The following is a 17,681-nucleotide window of genomic DNA, read 5'->3' as shown; positions in this document are numbered from 1 at the left end:
AGGCAGCAGCTGTAGCCCCAAGGGGCTGGCCCAGGGGGACAGATTCCCCTGCCCCCCCAGACCCTGTCCTGAGGGTCAGGCCCCACCACAAACCAGCCTCAGCTGCCCCCCGTCTCCATTTCCAGGGGAAAGGCCAGGCCTCAATGTGTGCGTGCAAGAGTGTACATGTGTGCATGAGTGTGTGCATGTAGGTATGTGTGTGTTCCTGTGTGCATGTGTGTGCCTGTGACCGTGCGAGTGTGTTCACGTACCTGTGTGAGTATGTGTGCGTGTGTGTGCATTCATGTTACTGTGTGAGTATATGTGCGTGTGGGTATGCGTGTGCCTGTGTGTGGCCCCGTGAGTGTGCATGGGTGTGTGCACGCACATCTGCATGTGTGCAATATGTTATCTGCCACCCAGGGACCTCCTTTTCTCCCGCTTTCTCTCCCTCAGCTAATAATTAATTGGGTAATTGAAACTGTTTTGTCACAAGAGACAACTGAAAGGGCTCTTGTGACCAAAACTGGAACAATTCGAGCAAGAAAATCAATAATGCTGCATTGGACTGTAAGCCACCGTATGGCACAAATAGCCACGAATCCGGGCTGTGTGACCAGATGATGGGGAAACACATTCATGGAGGAGAAGAGACAAATTGCCCATGCAGAAGAATCCCAAATACCGAGTGCAGACACCCCCCATTAGGGACGGGAGCCTAAATCCCACTCCAGAAGTGGGCTGTCCATAGTGATGGTCTTCCCGTTCCGGTCGGGGGGCACAGGATGGGAGGGCGGAGCCTAACAAGCACACCTCAGCCAGGTGAGCAAGCTCAGCGCCCCAGGGAGAGGCCCTGTTGACCGCGTGCGCCCTGATACGACAGGACGAGAAGGCCACCTCACCGCTGCGGTCCCCCTCCTCCCACACCCACGGCCCCGTCTAATCGTGAGGTAAACGGCAGACAAACCCCAATAGAGGGCATCCTACGATACACCGGACCAGTCCTGCTCAAAACTGTCACGGTCAAGAGAAACAAGGGAAGTCTGGGACATGTCACAGTCCAGAGGGGCCCAAGGAGACAGGACGACTCACCGTGAGGTGGGGTCCTGGCTGGGGTCCTAGGACAGAAAAGGACATTGGGGAAAACTAAGGAAATCTGAACGAAGCATGGCTGTCGTTGAAATAATGGATCACTATTAATTGATTTGTTTGACAGATGTCACATACCCATGGCAGATGTTGGTAACGGGAACTGGGTGAGGGGCACATGTGAACCCACTACATTCGCAAGTTTTCTGTAAACCTAGAACTGTCCTAAAATAAATCTTCCTTTAAAAGCCGTTTCGGCCACCACCGCAGTCTCACCACACAGAGGGAGCAGGCTCTCTGTGCTGCCTCTGACCATCACCCTGGGTCATGACCTCTTGGCCCCATCCGACGTACCCACCCCCACGCCATTACCTGCTCATTTACTAAGACATCTGCTGATTCACTGACGTCACCTGCTCAGCTGCCCACCTGTCTACCTGCCCACCTCCCCACCTCCCCATTTATCCACCTGTCCACCTCCCCACCTGCCCACCTCCTCACCTGCCCACCTCCCCACCTGCCCACCTCCCCACTTGCCCACCTCTCCACCTCTCCACCTGCCCACCTCCCCACCTGCTCACCTCCCCACCTGCCCACTTCCCCACCTGTCCACCTCCCCACCTGCTCACCTGCCCACCTTTCCACCTCCCCACCTCCCCACCGGCTCACCTACCCACCTCCCCATCTGCTCACCTGCCCACTTTCCCACCTGCCTACCTCCCCACCTGCTCACCTGCTCACCTCCCCACCTGCCCACCTCCCCACCTGTCCACCTCCCCACCTGCTCACCTGCCTACCTCTCCACCTCCCCACCTCCCCACCTGCCCACCTCTCCACCTGCTCACCTGCCCATCTCCCCACCTGCCCACCTCCCCACCTGCCCACCTCCCCACCTCCCCACCTCCCCACCTGCCCACCTCCCCACCTAACCACCTCCCCACCTGCCCACCTGCTCACCTGCCCACCTGCCCACCTGTTCCTCACCCATTCACCCTTCACTCACTCATTCCCATGCTGTTGTTTATTCACTGAGTTCTTCATTTGCTCACTTGATCCTCCTGCTCTCTGCCTGCTGCGTCTGTTTACCTCTGGGAAGGGGCACTGAAGCAGGTCCTTCCCACTGTGAAGCTACTTCCCCTGGACCAGGAGGTGGCAGCTGCTACCCTCCTACCCTCACCCAGAGGGAGGCCTGAGAGAGGTCCCCCTTCTCCCCCATCAGAGATAAACCAGCCGTGAGGCCTGGAGCTCAGGTGGTCCCTGCTCCTGACCCCGAGGGTCTAGCAGGGTGGTGACTCCGCCCCTCCCACCCAGGAAGACCACAGGTCATCACTGTACGGTCCTGGGGTGCCCGTGAGCTCATCACCTTCCCGCCCCCCTGTGTGAGGAGCTCTGCCTGTGAGTCACTCCCAGGCTGGGGCTGGTAGCGGTGAGACCTGTCAGGGCCACATGGGGACCTGAATCCAGCTTCTGGCCTTCTTTCTGCCCTTTGTCCCGATTCCAAAATTGTCCCCAGCATTCCAGACACATCCCAACCTGGCCTGGGGCAGCTTCTCCTGAGTCTGGGATGGGCAAGGAACGCTCCTTCCTTATTCCCATAAGTCGGGGTCAGCGGTGTGGGCCCCACAACCTGAGGAGCCCCACTCCCCACAGAAACACCCTCTGGGGCCTGCAGGGTGACTCTGGCAGGGCTCGGGGCTCGACCTGCTCTGCCGCACCCAGCAGGGCAGATTGTGGGACAGACTTGTTGGGGCACACGAGGGGCAGAGTGGGGCCCAGGGCGGACTGCATCCCGCATCGCCCATAGGGAGTCACAGGGCTGCCTCCACCTGACAAGTTCCAGGGGCAAACTGTGGCTGTGCTGGCTCCTGAGCGGGCAGGGCCTGGCAGGCCACTCAGCTGACCACTCAGCTCGGCGATCCAGGGCTGAAGGAGCAGAGCAAGGTCTGGAGGCACCCAGGGTGTGGGAGAGGGGTGTCCTCAGAGTGACTCCGGGGCAGCGCCGGGGCCCTTGAAGATCTGAACGTTGCGGGTGGTGACCTCACCTGACCCCCTCACCTCGCCTGTCAGAAGACAGGTGGGCCTTCGAGAATAAATTATAATGAGTTCTGAAAAAGTCTTCTACCTGTTCAGCCCTCCCTCTCTCCCCCTGAACCTGCAGCAACCCCTGCTCTCTAGTGTTTGCACATCGTTTTGTCTTTTCCAGAACGTCATAGAGTTGGTATCATGCTGCACGCAGTATGTTCAGATGGGCTTTGCACTTAGCAATAAGCCTTTTAGGTTTCTCCATGTACAAGGTCAGGCAAATTAAGTTCGCAAACTCACCTTAGAAAATGTGCCACATACCTCACTGCTGAATATCACGACGGTCACCTTCGAAGGACTCCCCTTGGGAAGCTATGCACCGACGCCAGTGCCCAGTCCACCCTTCAAAGCAATGTTGGAACTCTTTTTCTGGAATGGCCATCAGTGCTGTCATTGTGTTACCCTTGATGTCCTGAATGTCATCAAAATGTCTTCCTCTCAATATTTCCTTTATCTTCAGGTAAAGAAAGAAGTCACTGGGGGCCAGATCAGGTGAGTAGGAAGGGTGTTCCAATACAGTTATCTGTTTACTGGCTAAAAACTCCCTCACAGACAGTGCTGTGTGAGCTGGTGCATTGTCGTGATGCAAGAGCCATGAATTGTTGGCGAAAAGTTGAGGTTGTCTAACTTTTTCATGCAGACTTTTCAGCACTTCCAAATAGTCAAGTTGGTTAACTGTCCAGTTGGTACAAATTCATAATGAAGAATCCCTCTGACATCAAAAAAAGTCAGCAACAGCGTTGCAACAAGTTCTTGAACTGAACTGTCAGGCCTCATGTGTTCATGGCTCCAGAGCTCATTTCTCTTTAGGTCTGAATACGATTCCACTGTCTGGACGTCCCACAGTTTATCCATCACCTACTGAAGGACGTTTGGTGACTTCCGAGTTTAGGCAGTTATGAACAAAGCTGCTGTAAACACCCGTGTGCAGGTTTGTGTGTGGACGTAAGTTTTCAACTCTTTCGGATAAATACGAAGGAGGTCCTCATATCTCTTAGTGTCAATGACACTCTCTCTCCTGGTCTCTGTATCCCTGACTTTGGTGCCATTTCTTAGTCTTCTGCTGACTCCACCCACTCTCCCACTTGCTGAAATATTGGGGCTCCTCAGGGCTAGATCCAGGCCTCCTTTCTCTTCTTGCTCTGGCTCTGTAGGTGGTTCCATCAATTCCTGTGGAAAATGTCATGGAAGTAGGGGCACCCACTATCCCACTTGCTGTCTTTATGAGCTTGATGAATCTAGGGGCCTCCTATGAGTGGGATCATGCAGTATTTGTCCTTTGGTGTCTTGCTTCTTTCGCTCAGCGAAATAGAATAGTCTATCTGCACTTGCTTCTATCTCTAGCTCTGTCTCCCCCTCTGTCGATGGATCTGCCCTGCAAATTATAACTGTCTCACTCCCTGATCTCTGATGTCCACCTCCTCAGCCTCAGGAGACCTTGGGGCTCAGCCTGGAAATGCTGTCAGCTGGAGAATCACGGGCTCACTTGGTTTGTTTCACGCCTTTCGTGGCTCACTCACTATCTGTTGTCCAAAACGTGAAAACCAACGTTCCATCTGTGTTGTGTGTTCTAGGTGCTTAAAGAAGGGGGGCAAAAAAAAAAGAAGGGGGGCACATGGAGCCCTGGTTATCCCATCACTCCCCAAAGAGCGAGACCTAGCCTATGAACTTGAACACTGGGTTACATTTGTAACTGGCAGGTTTGTCCAACGTAACGTTAATGATTTGCCCTTTGCAATTTATACTATTTTGCAATTTATAGTAACCTATCCAGTTACTCCTCAAACTTTTACTCACTTGTTTTAACATCAATGGGTGATTGGCACTCAGATAAATCATTACAGAAGCCCCCCCCCCTTATCCACGGTTTCACTTTACAAGGTTTCAGTTAGCCAAGGTCTACCATGGTCCAAAAATATTAAATGGAATGTTCCAGAAATACACATTCATAAGTTGTAAATTGCTTGTTGTTCTAAGTAGCATGATGAAATCTCAGCTGTCCCCCTCCATCGACCCTTTGTCCAGTGTCTCCACCCTGTAGACGTCCCCCACTTTTAGTCACTTAGTAGCCATCTTGGTGATCACATTGACTGTCACAGCGTCAGAGCTTGTGCTCAAGAAAACCTTATTTTACTAAATAATAGCCCTGTGAAAATTAAGGAGCAGAAACCTCACTAAAATGGAATCAGGGGCCGGCCCGGTGGCTCGGGCGGTTAGAGCTCCATGTTCCTAACTCCGAAGGCTGAGTGGCAGCTCGATTCCCACAAGGGCCAGTGTCCTCTCAACCACAAGGTTGCCAGTTCGATTCCTCGACTCCTGCAAGGGATGGTGGGCTGCGCCCCCCGCAACTAGCAACGGCAACTGGACCTGGAGCTGAGCTGCGCCCTCCACAACTAAGACTGAAAGGACAACAACTTGAAGCTGAACGGCACCCTCCACAACTAAGATTGAAAGGACAACTTGACTTGGAAAAAGTCTTGGAAGTCCACACTGTTCCCCAATAAAGTCCTGTTCCCCTTCCCCAATAAAAAAAAATCTTAAAAAAAAAAAAGGAATCAGGAAGCTAGAAGAGAGAATTGTCACACACATGAGACTCAGTGCTCTACTGACCCCAACAAGAGGCGATGTACCTCGCATCGCATCTGTGACAGGAAGCGACACTACGTTACTACCCCAGCAGGAGGAAGAAAGGTTTCCTGCTGGCCCAGTAACAGCTCCACCAATGGGAGACTGTATAACGCAGCCAATGAGAAACCACTGTACTTCCACCTCCCACGTTCCTCCAATGGACTCGGTTTACAACAGTCCTCCCCACCACGAGGTCCATAAAAGAGTGTTCCGTTCCTTCGTTCTCTGCACATAGTTTGTCATTAGACTGCATGTCCCAAATTGCAATTCTTTGTTTTGTTCCCTAATAAACCCATTTTGCTGGAGAACTATCTGGCTGTTTACTTGTTTGAGGTCAGCAGCCCCAGAGTGCAAGAGGAGTGATGCTGGCAATTCGGATAGGCCAAAGAGAAGCCGTAAAGTGCTTGTTACAAACTGTCAGAAGGTCAAAGTAGCCTAACGCTAGGTCACAGTGCCTCTGACACTCACCTCATTTCATCCCACCACGTAGGCATTTGGTCATCTCATATCATCACAAGGTGAAGTGTGAGTATAGTACAATGAGACTTTTTTTTTTATTATTGGGCCAGGGGAACAGGACTTTATTGGGGAACAGTATGTACTTCCAGGACTTTTTCCAAGTCAAGTTGTTGTCCTTTCAGTCTTAGTTGTGGAGGGTGCAGCTCAGCTCCAGGTCCAGTTGCCGTCGTTGCAGGGGGCACAGCCCACCATCCCTTGCGGGAGTCGAACTGGCAACTTTGTGGTCGAGAGGACGCTCTCCAACCAACTGAGCCATCTGGCCACTCGTGAGCTGAGCGGCAGCTCATTGACTTCATTCTAGTTGTGGAGGGCACAGCTCGCTGGCCCACCTGGGAATCGAACTGGCAGCCCCGTTGCCCAGAGCTCTCACTCTAACCAACTGAGCCACCCGTCCGCCCCACAGTGAGACATTTTGAGAGAGACCACATTCACATAACTTTTATTACAGCATATTGTCATAATTGTTCTATTTTATCAGCTATTGTTAATCTCTTACTGTGCCTAATTTATAAATTAAACTTTATCCTAGGTATGTATGCATAGGAAAACACATTACATATATAGGGTTTGGTACTATCCGTGATTTCAGGCATCCACTGGGGGTCTTGGACCATTTCCTCTGTGAATTGGGGGGAATACTGTACTGTGATGGTTGCCAAATGACGATTTTCTAATTCCATTATTCCTTCTACATCTATTAGTTGGCATTCAACTACCCTGTTTCTCCAAAAATAAGACCTATCCAGACAATCAGTTCTAATGTATCTTTTGGAGCAAAAATTAATATAAGACCCAGTATTATATTATATTAGACCCGGTCTTATAGTAAAATAAGACATGGTTGTCATGCAAGGTGTCATGCAGGGTCTCTGGTCCTGCTCCCCGCACAAGAACGCAGGATATGGTGAGGCCAAAAAGGAACACCCACAGAGCCATAGATAGGGGAGTCACACTACCACACTCTTGATGGCGGCTGGGTTGGAGACACAGGAAGCAGGAGCCACACAATCCGCAGCCTGCCGTCTGCTTCTCTGCCAACTGACCCCACTCGCTACCTGCAATCCTTCATGCTAACTGCAATCCCTGCCTGCTAGCTCAGCCAAGGCGGTTATATCAGTGGCTAATGGCTAACCCGTAACAGCTGATGGCCAACTAGTCACAGCTGACAGCCATCTACTCCCCAAGCCAGCACCTTTCCATGTGAGGCCGAGAGCCTGGAAACTGCTCTCTGGGCCTCTGTCCCCACACTGGTATTACATTATATTACATTATATTATATTATATTATATTATATTATATTATATTATATTATATTATATAAAACCTGGTCTTATGTTACAGTAAAATAAGACTGGGTCTTATATTAATTTTTGCTCCAAAAGATGCATTAGAGCTGACTGTCCGGCTAGGTCTTATTTTTGGGGAAACACGGTATAAAAATAAAATGAAGCTTTTTCTTCTCCTCCACAAATGAATGAATGAATAAATTTCTGTATGTGTCATGTGGGGTGTCAGGCGGGGTCTCAGCTCCCACTCCCCGCATAAGAATGAAGGACATGGTGAGGCCAAAAAGGAACACCCACGGAGCCATAGATAGGGGAGTCATACCACTACATTCTTGCTGGCGGCTGTGTTGGAGACACAGGAAGCAGGAGCCATACTATCCACAACCTGCTGTCTACTTCTTTCTGCCAACCCACCTCACTTGCCAGCTGCAATCCGCCGTGCTAACTGCAATCCGCTCCTGCCAGCTCAGCCACCACCTTATTGCTAGCCCCCATTTGCTGCTAGCCTAGCCACGGCAGTTATATTAGTGGCCAACGGCTCACTGGTTACAGCTGACGGCCAACTAGCCACAGCTGATGGCCATTTGATCACAGTCGATGGCCATTTACTACCCGAGCCAGCACCTTTCCACGTGAGGCCGAGAGCCTGGAAACTGCTCTCCTGGCTCTGTCCCCACAGTATGACTCATGAATTTGTGTTATACTCATCGGGTTTTGTTACTATCTATTTCTTCTTTTTTCCCCCATTCTTCTGCCTCCCTGCCCCCACTCCAGGTCAAGCCGTTGTTTCTCAGTCTAAATGTGTAGGACACAGCTCCATGCTGGTATTATGAGCCTTGCGCTGCCCCCGGTTGAGGCAGTTGGTCGCCAGCCGTCAGTCAGCCGCTCACGCTGGCTGCCGGCCGCTCCTGGCAACACGTGGTAGCCCGCAGCAGACCATTTCTTTTGAGGCTAAAGTTTTTCCCAGATATGGCCACTAGAAGCCCCTTTAAGCTGGCTTCTGTGTCATTTTGACAAATTCTCATCATTTTTTGAGCCCTTTGCTTACTTTCCAATACAACAAGATACTCCCTTACTCAGCCCTGGAACCAGCCATGGCCTCAAAGAGGTCTGGTTCCTTTTGGTGGATACTGGTGTTTAGAAGCCAAGATCCGGGCACTAGGTTCACTCAATGCTCTTTGGGGACCAAGTTTTCTGGGCCCTTCAGCTGAGAACTCACACACGCACGCACGCACGTGCACACACATACACCCCTACCTCCACATCCCTCGCCATCTCTCTGTATGAAAAACCACGAGTTTACAGTGACTCCTCTGCTTCCAATCCAGCCTCACCGGGTATAGTCTAAACTTTACCTGTCTTTCTCTGACCCTGAGACACGTGGTTTCCATTACTCTCCATTCACACACTTAGTTTTTCCCTCTTCCTTTATGTAACCACTCTCCTGACCCTGCTGGTGCTTCCTCATCACTGACTCCTTCCTCAGGCCTGGCAGCTGCCTCCTTGGTCTTGATGCTCCTCCCCCCAATACTTGCCCCCTGTCCCTCCTCCCCCTCCCCCAGCCTCCTTCTCTTCAGATCCCATCACATGTGGGGTCTCTGGTCCCGCTCCCCACACAAGAACGCAGGATATGGTGACGCCAAAAAGGAACACCCACGGAGCCATGGATAGGGGTGTCAGACCACTATAGTCTTGCTGGCGGCTGGGTTGGAGATACAGGAAGCAGGAGCCACACGATCTGCAACCTCCGTCCACTTCTCTGCCAACCAACTTCACTTGCTAACCGCACTCTGCGCTTTTTAGCTTAGCTACGGCAGTTATATGAGTGACTAATGGCTAACCGGTAACAGCTGATGGCCAACTAGTCCTAGCTGATTACCATTTACCACCCGAGCCAGCACCTTTACCCATGAGGTCGAGAGCCTGGAAACTGCTCTCTGGGACTCTGTTCCCACACCCCCACTACCTCAAAGGAAGGGAACCAACAATTACGTTTTCAATGAATAAAAAAAAAGGGAAGGGAAAATAAGCCTCATCTTCAACTGCCTGGGCTGAGCCAGATGAGGCCCGGCCCTGGTTTTCCCTGACGCACATTACCCGATGGACTCACGTCATTTCTGTGGGAACAGGGTCCCCTGGGCACCCTACTGGAAGAGAGGACCCACAACCTGGTGATTGTGTGGTATCTGAAGCAGAATGGCTGAAACAGATGGGCCAAGAGGTCCCAGGAGTCCTGATAGAAACTCAAAAGCAGGGCTGTTGTTGACAGATGTTACAATATCAGACAGGGATGCGAAAGCACGTCGACGGGCCCAGGGAAGGTATCGGGTGTGGAAAACAGGAGAGTTCACAGTTCAGTAACACGGCGAGTGGGAACACGGCAGGATGCATGCTGCTAGTACGTGCATTAGTGCGATGGCCACAAGGAGCCAGTCAGGACGGTGCAGTGCAGGTGGGAAACATCAGGGCAAGCGAAGAGGGGTCAGGAGAAACGCAGAAATAGGTGGACTGGATAAGAGGCGTCACAGAGGGAAGAGAAATGACAGAAATACTTGCAAAAGTAATAAAAAATTACCCCAGAATTAAAGAGACATGAGGGGCGGCCAGTTGGCTCAGTTGGTTAGAGCGCAGTACTCATAACACCAATGTTGCCGGTTTGATCCCCACATGGGCCAGTGAGCTGCGCCCTCCACAACTAGAGTGAAAACAACAAGTTGACTTGGAGCTGATGGGTCCTGGAAAAACACACTGTTCCCCAACATTCCCCAATAAAAATTAAAAAAAAAAGAGAGAGAGAGAGAGAGAGAGAGAGAGAGACATGAGCAAGGGCTTTTAAGGGCCAATAGGACATATGAGGAAGAAATAAAATGCAGTATAGTCATACTTACAAAGACCAAAGTTCCGGAACATTCCAGAGTAACCCGCAGACCACCTAAAAGAATGAGATTCGCATTATTCTTTTCAAGAGCAACACCAAACGCAAGAAGAAAAGTGTTATATTCTGAAAGTACAGGAGCTAAATAACTACACAGAAGGCCCTTATAGGGTATAATTATTGTTTAAACGGGAAGGTGGAATACAATACTTTCAGATACACCAAGCCTCAGAATATCTAGAACATTCGTCATGGAAACACCCACATTGCCAACACAGTTCTTAAACAATAGGAGGAATAAATCTGGAAGCTGCTGCAGGAGATATGGACGTAAAAGAAACGAGAAGCTGCAACAACATCTAAGAAGCCATCAGTAAGTTTGATGCCCCTTATCAGGCTGAGAAAGTTTGCTTTGATTCCCATTTTGTTAAGGTTTAAAAAATTATGACTGGTTATTGGACGTTATCAACTGGTTTTTGTTTATTTGTTTGTTTGGGTTTTTTTTTGCACCTATTGAGATGACATGGTTTTAATTTTTAAATTTAATATGGTCAATTAATTGGGTTGATTTTTTAATTGGGTTGATTTTTTAATGTTAAACCAACTTGCATTCCTAGACTAAACCCTACTTGTATGGGGTCTGACAATTAAGTTCACAAACTTGCCACCGTGCGCTTACCTGGGCTGCACTGTACAAACAGCTCGGTGAGGTGTCATAACCTTGGTATATCAGTGTCAAACAGCTGGGTTCTTGTCGATATGTGGCGGTGTCTCGCTGAGTGGCATTCATTATTGTTGTGGCGTGTTTTTGTGTGCCGTCGTGAGAATGAGCTTGAATTAGAGCAACAAACAAACATTAAATTTCTTGTTAAACTTGGCAAGAGTGGAAGTGAAATCAGGGACATGTTAGTCAAGTTTATGGGGATAATGCCATGAAGAAAATGGCAGTGTACAAATGGATTAAACGTTTTTCTGAGGGGAGAGAATGCGTCACTGATGAAGAGAGGTCAGGGTCGCCAGTAACGAGCAGAATTGATGAAAACCTTGCAAAAATTCATTGAATTGTGCGTCAAAATCGTTGGCTGACTGCAAGAAGCATAGCAGACCAAGTAAACATTGATAGAGAAACAGAACAATCTTAACTGAAAATCTTGGCATGAGAAAGCTGTCTGCAAAAATGGTCCTGAAGGAGCTCACCAATGAACAAAAGCAAAGGAATCAGAGTGAAGTTTGCCCAGACCTTTTGAAGAGACAAGACAATGTTTTGGGTTGTGTTATCACTGGTGATGAAACATGGGTGTACCAATACGACCCTGAAATAAAGGGTCAAAGTGCACAACGGAAGTCAGCCAATTCTCCACGACCAAAGAAGTTCCGTCAGTCCAAATCAAGAGTCAAAAGGATGTTGCTAATGTTTTTGGATTATTCATTATGAATTTGCAAAATTTCATTGACAAACAGTTAACCAAGTTTACTATTTGGAAGCACTGAAAAGGCAGCGTGAAAAAGTTAAACGAAAATGACCTGAACTTTTCGCCAACAATTCATGGCTCTTGCATCACAACAATGCACCCGCTCACACGGCACTGTCTGCGAGGGAGTTTTTAGCCAGTAAACAAATCACTGTATTGGAACACCCTCCCCACTCACCTGATCTGGGCCCCAATGACTTCTTTCTTTACCTGAAGATAAAGGAAATATTGAGAGGAAGACATTTTGATGACATTCAGGACATCAATACAATGACAGCTCTGATGGCCATTCCAGATAAAGAGTTCCAAAATTGCTTTGAAGGGTGGACTAGGTGCTGGTGTAGGCGCATAGTTTCCCAAAGGGAGTCCTTCAAAGGTGACCATAGTGATATTCAGCAATGAGGTGTGTAGCACTTTTTCTAGGATGAGTTTGTGAACTTAATTGTCAGACCTCATATATGATTAGACTTAAGCTTTTCTTTAGAATTTTTGCATGTATGTTCATGAGGAATATTGTCTGTAGCTCTTTTCTTGTGTTTCTCTGACTTTGGTGTCAGGGTAATGTGGCCTTAGAATGAGCGGGGATGAATGTTCCCTCATTTTCAATGGTTCTGAATGAGTTTATGTAGAATTGGTTTTATTTCTTCCTTAAATATTTGAAAGAGTTCACCAGTTATGCCACCTAGGCCTGGTGGAGGGTGTGTGTGTGTGTGTGTGTGTGAAGGCTTTTAACTACAAATTTAATTTACTGAATAGAAATGGGGCTATTCTGGTTACCTATTTCTTCTTTTTTTCCCCCTCCTTCTTCCGCTTCCCGCCCCACTCCTGTTCAAGCCGTTGTTTCTCAGTCCAGTTGTGTAGGACACAGCTCCCTGGCCCAGCTGGTGTTAGGAGCTTTGCGCTCCCCTAGCTGAGGCAGTCGGTTGCCAGTCGTCGGTCGGCCGCTCACGGCAGCTCTCGCTGGCTGCCGGCCACTCACATTGGCCACCAGCCGCTCATGGCGGCACACGGTAACCTGCAACAGATCACAGCAGCCCTTGGCAGCCGATGGCAGCTCATACTGACCTCCCGCTGCTCAGGGCAGCCCAGCTCCTGGGACAGCTGTGGTTCACAATCTTAGCTGTAGGGGGCGCAGCTCACTGGCCCATGTGGGAATCGAAACGGCGACCTCGGTGTTAGGAGTAGGGCGCTCCAACCACCTGAGCCACCCGGGCAGGCCCACCTATTTCTTTTTGAATGACCTTTGGTACTTTGTGACTGTTTAAGGAATCTATTTCATCTTTGTTGATTACTTTACTGACATAAAATTCATAATATCCTCTTATTCTTTTAACACCTATAGAATCTGTAGTGATGTAACTTTACTCATTCCTGACATTGATTGTTAATGTCTTTTCTTCTTCATATATATATATATATATATATATATATATATATATTTTTTTTTTTTTTTAAGGAAAACCTGTTTGGATTTTATTGATTTTATTGACCTTTTCAAAGAATCACCTTTTGATTTCAGTGACTTAAACCATTGTTTTCTGTTTTCAGTTTCACTGATATCCACTCTGATTTTCATTTTTTGTATTTCTTTTACTAATATTGGGTTTAATTTGCTCCTATTTTGCTAGTTTTGTAAGGGAACTGGTCAGTGATTGGAGACCTTTATTGTTTTAATATCTGTTGAGTATTTTAAATTTTCCTCTAAGGACTGCATTCCACACATTTCAAAATATTGTGTTTTCATTTTTATTTCGTTCAAGGTAGTTTTGAATTTCTCTTTTGATTTATCCTTTGAGTCATGAGTTATTTATATCTATTTTTTAATTTCCAAATATTTGGAGATTTTCCAGATATTTTTCTCTTATTAGTTTAATTTAATTCCATTGGGTCTTGAGAATATACTTCATAACTTGAATCCTTTTATGTTTTCAAGGGTTGTTTTATGGCCTATAAGATGGTTTAATTTAGTAACTATTTCATGCGCATTTAAAACTAATGTGTCTTTTTCTGTTTTTGGGTTGAGTATTCTATCAATGTCAGTCAGGTCAAGGTAGGTAATAGTATGTTTACTTTTCTCTATTTTTTAAAAACATTTCTGTCTACCTGTTCTATCAAGTAGGAAAGGAGGAGTGTTGGAGTCTCTGACTATAATTATAGATTTGTCTCTTTCTCCTGAAGGTCTAAGGCTTAGAATTGTTATATCCTCTTAATTGGTCCCTCACTTGTTATGAATGACCTTCTTTACCCCTGGTAATAGTCTTTGCTCTGAAATCTCCTTTTTCTGATATTAAAATGGCCACTCCAGATTTCTTTCTTCTTTTCTCCTGAGTATTATTTATGAGTCTTATTTAGAGGACTACCTTTCCCCTCTGCGTTGGCCCTCATTGGCCCTGCTGGTGACTGATGTGGGATGGGTTTTTTGTTGTTGTTTTGTTTATCTGATTTTATTGGGGAATATTGGGGAACAGTGTGTTTTTCTAAGACCCATCAGCTTCAAGTCAAGTCTTCATTTTCAATCTACTTGTGGAGGGCGCAGCTCACTGGCCCATGTGGGAATTGAACCGGCGACCTTGGTGCTATGAGCGCTGTACTCTAACCAACTGTCTCACCACTTCCGGGTCCCCAAAAGCAGCCGCCCGGCATGTTTTCTTTTTAGCATTACTGCATTGTGGTTAGAAAGTGTGGCCTGGACGACTTATCCTGTTGTGAGTGTGTCACACTTTCTTCAGGGTCTGATACCTGCCTGGGGGCAAAAGGTGGACTCCATGGAGAGGCTGGGCTGAGTGGTGGCTTCCCAAACAGGCTCAGCTGGCCCTCAAGGTCACAGGCACTGGAGCCCCTCTCAGCCCCAGGCCTCGTAAGGGGTCCAGAAGGAGGCAGAATCAATGGAACTCGGCAATAGGCTGGTTGACTCTCCTCTCACTCACTGGCCAGCCTTTGGCAAGTCACTGCTTCTCTCTAGCCTCAGTTTCCTTGTCTGTCACATGAGGCAACGGGTGTTTTAAAATGTAGGTTTTATTTTTATTCAGGTATGGCAAGGCCAAGAAATCAGGAGACAACTGCCATTGAAGAAATGTTTTGTTCCTCACAGTTCCCAAGACAGGGGTGGAGGGGTGGGGGACAGGTGATGCCAGCCAGAGCCACACGGGCACACCAGGGTCAGCCAGGAGGCAGAGGGAGAGGTGACAACATGGGCAAGGGCCTTTATTGTGGTTTCCGAGGAAAAGAACGGGTGAGACAAATAAGTAAGCTTGAGTAAGGGCTGGCAAATTTGAATAATTTCAGCGGGCTTTGAGGCACGGAGACTGTCCCTAGTTGTCTGGGACCTGGCTCTGGGGTGATTAGGGCAGGAGATGGTGGGAGCCCACAGAGGAGGGGGTGGTGTGTAGGACCCCAATTATGGTTCAAATACTGTTGACTGAGCAACGTCTGGGTGGGTGGCCTCCTCTGAGGGGACGCAGGCAGAGGAGTGGGTTCAGGGAAAAGGAGGACGGTCCAGCCTGTGGGGAGTTGCATTTGAGGAGCTTGTGGGACGACTGGCGCAGTGCAGGTGGCACGTGGACACACCGTTCCTTGAGAACAGAGGTCAGTAAACCATGGCCAAGTGCAGCCCGTCACCTGTTTTGTACTGCCCACAAGCTGAGGACAATTTTCCAGTTTTAAGTGGTAAAAAAATTAAACTTCACACCCATTAGCTATCATCAAAAATAACTATTATAAAAAATAAGAGAAAATGACAAGTGTTGGCGAGGATGTGAAGAAATCAGAACCCTGGTGCACGATTGGTAGGAATGTAAAATGGTGCTGCCACTGTCCCCACAGATTGGCGGGTCCTCAAAAAGTTAACCACAGAATAAGCAGATGAGCCAGCAATCCCACTTCCGGGTGCATCCCCAAAAGCAGTGAAAGCAGGGCGTCGAAGAGCTCTCTGTACCCCCAGGTTCACAGCAGCACCATTCACAGCAGCCAGAAGGTGGAAGCAGCCCGAGTGTCCATCAACAAAAGAACGGACACACAAAACGTGGTCCCTCCCGACAATGGAGTGTCACTCTGCCTTAAAAAAGGAGATTCTGACTCCTGCCGCAATGCGGATGGACCTGGAGAACACTGTGCTGACCGAAATGAGCCAGACACAGAAGGACACATCCCGTGTGACCCCACTCACATGAAGTCCCTAGAATAAAATTCAGAGACAGAAAGTAGAGTGGTGGGTGCCAGGGGCTGTGGGAGGGGGCATGGCTTACTGACTGCTGCCCTAGAGCTCAGAGATGGAGACTCCAGTAGGCAGAGCCCGGAGGTGGGCAACAGCCCGGGAGGGTGCCAGGGTGCGGCCAGGGGCCTGGGGCAGAGCCCTGACAGGCAGCATACTCTAACTTTTTCTAACAGGTTTATTGCGATATAACCCACACATCCCACACTGTTTATCCACTTGAAGTGTACATATGAATGGTTTTTCACTCTCACCACGGTCACAATTAGAACACTTCTCAGAAAGAAACCTTGTACCTTTACAGTCTGCTCTCCCCACCTGGGAACCCAGCTGTAAAGAGGTACAGCGTGAGGACCACATGGAGAGCCAGACATGCCACCTGGCTGCAGGAACGAGCCGGGACAAACCAGCAGCAACAGCACCCACCAACCCATAGAATCCTGAGAAATAATTAAATCATAGTTAAAGCGACTAGAGCCTGGGTTGTCTGTTTTGTGGCAATAAATAACTGAGGGTCTCCCCAGAGACCCTGTTCTCCCCAGAGGCCGAACAGACATTCAGGCAAGGATGGTCAAGGCCCTGTTGGCAGGACTCTGGGACTTTGCCTGGCAGCCCTGCCATGGGCAAGGGAGGTAGAACAGGCAGACCCATCTTTGGCCGGGGTTTGCCAAGTGACCATCAGGGAAGGGCCGAGGACCTCTGACCAGGGAGAGGATGCAGAGGTAGCCAGAGCTTCTGCCCGGAATAGGGGGAAGGTCAGGCCACCTCGATTCAGTCAAGGACCCCATTTCTAGCTGGATCATTCTACTCACCAGAGGTATAACTGTGGGCACATTTCATGTCCTCTCTGAGTCAGCGTCCTCCTGAGATGAATGGGACCCCATGCCCACCTGGCTCCAGGCAGTTAATAGCCTCCCTAAGCAGGAAGGCCAAGCAGACTTTCCAGGAGAATCCTGAAAGGAACGGGAGCCAGTGAGCACCAGGTGGACGGGAAATACTGGCTCCAGGCCCTGTGGGCTCCCTGGGGAGGGGTCCTGGGCCTCCCCCAGCCAGAAAGGGAAGGCAGCTCCAGGCAGGTGTGTCTGCCCCATCTTTCCACTCCCAGAGGTCCTGGCCCAGAAAGATCTGGTCACCCTGGTATAAAATCGATGCAGCTATGGTCTCCTGAGGGCACAGCCACTGGGCTGGCGTTCCCAGCTGTGAAGCAGGACAAAACTCTCGCATTAACGGTGCATCCTGCACACGTCTGCAGTCCCCGGCCCCTCGCCCGAAGTTTCCCTCCACCACGTCAAGACAGTCAGACACTTTCTTGACGTCCCACCTCCCCGGGGAACCTAGCCTGAGCTGGCGCAAGGCTGCTGCCCCAGCGGCCTTCCCCCACCGGCCCAATTTTAGTATCCTCGGAACGGGTGGCAGAGGGAGGCCCCAGCTAGCCGTGAGTGGCTGAGGCCAAGAGGCGCGGCACCAAGGAAAAAAGAGCGAGGGCCATGACGTGATAGGCACCGAGGGTGAGTGGCCCGAGCGAATGGGACCTGGAAGGC

This window comes from Rhinolophus ferrumequinum, chromosome 11 (genome assembly GCF_004115265.2).
Source record: "Rhinolophus ferrumequinum isolate MPI-CBG mRhiFer1 chromosome 11, mRhiFer1_v1.p, whole genome shotgun sequence".
Lineage (NCBI taxonomy): Eukaryota > Metazoa > Chordata > Mammalia > Chiroptera > Rhinolophidae > Rhinolophus > Rhinolophus ferrumequinum.
The sequence above is the reverse complement of the archived record's forward strand: the minus strand, read 5'-3'. Positions refer to the sequence as shown.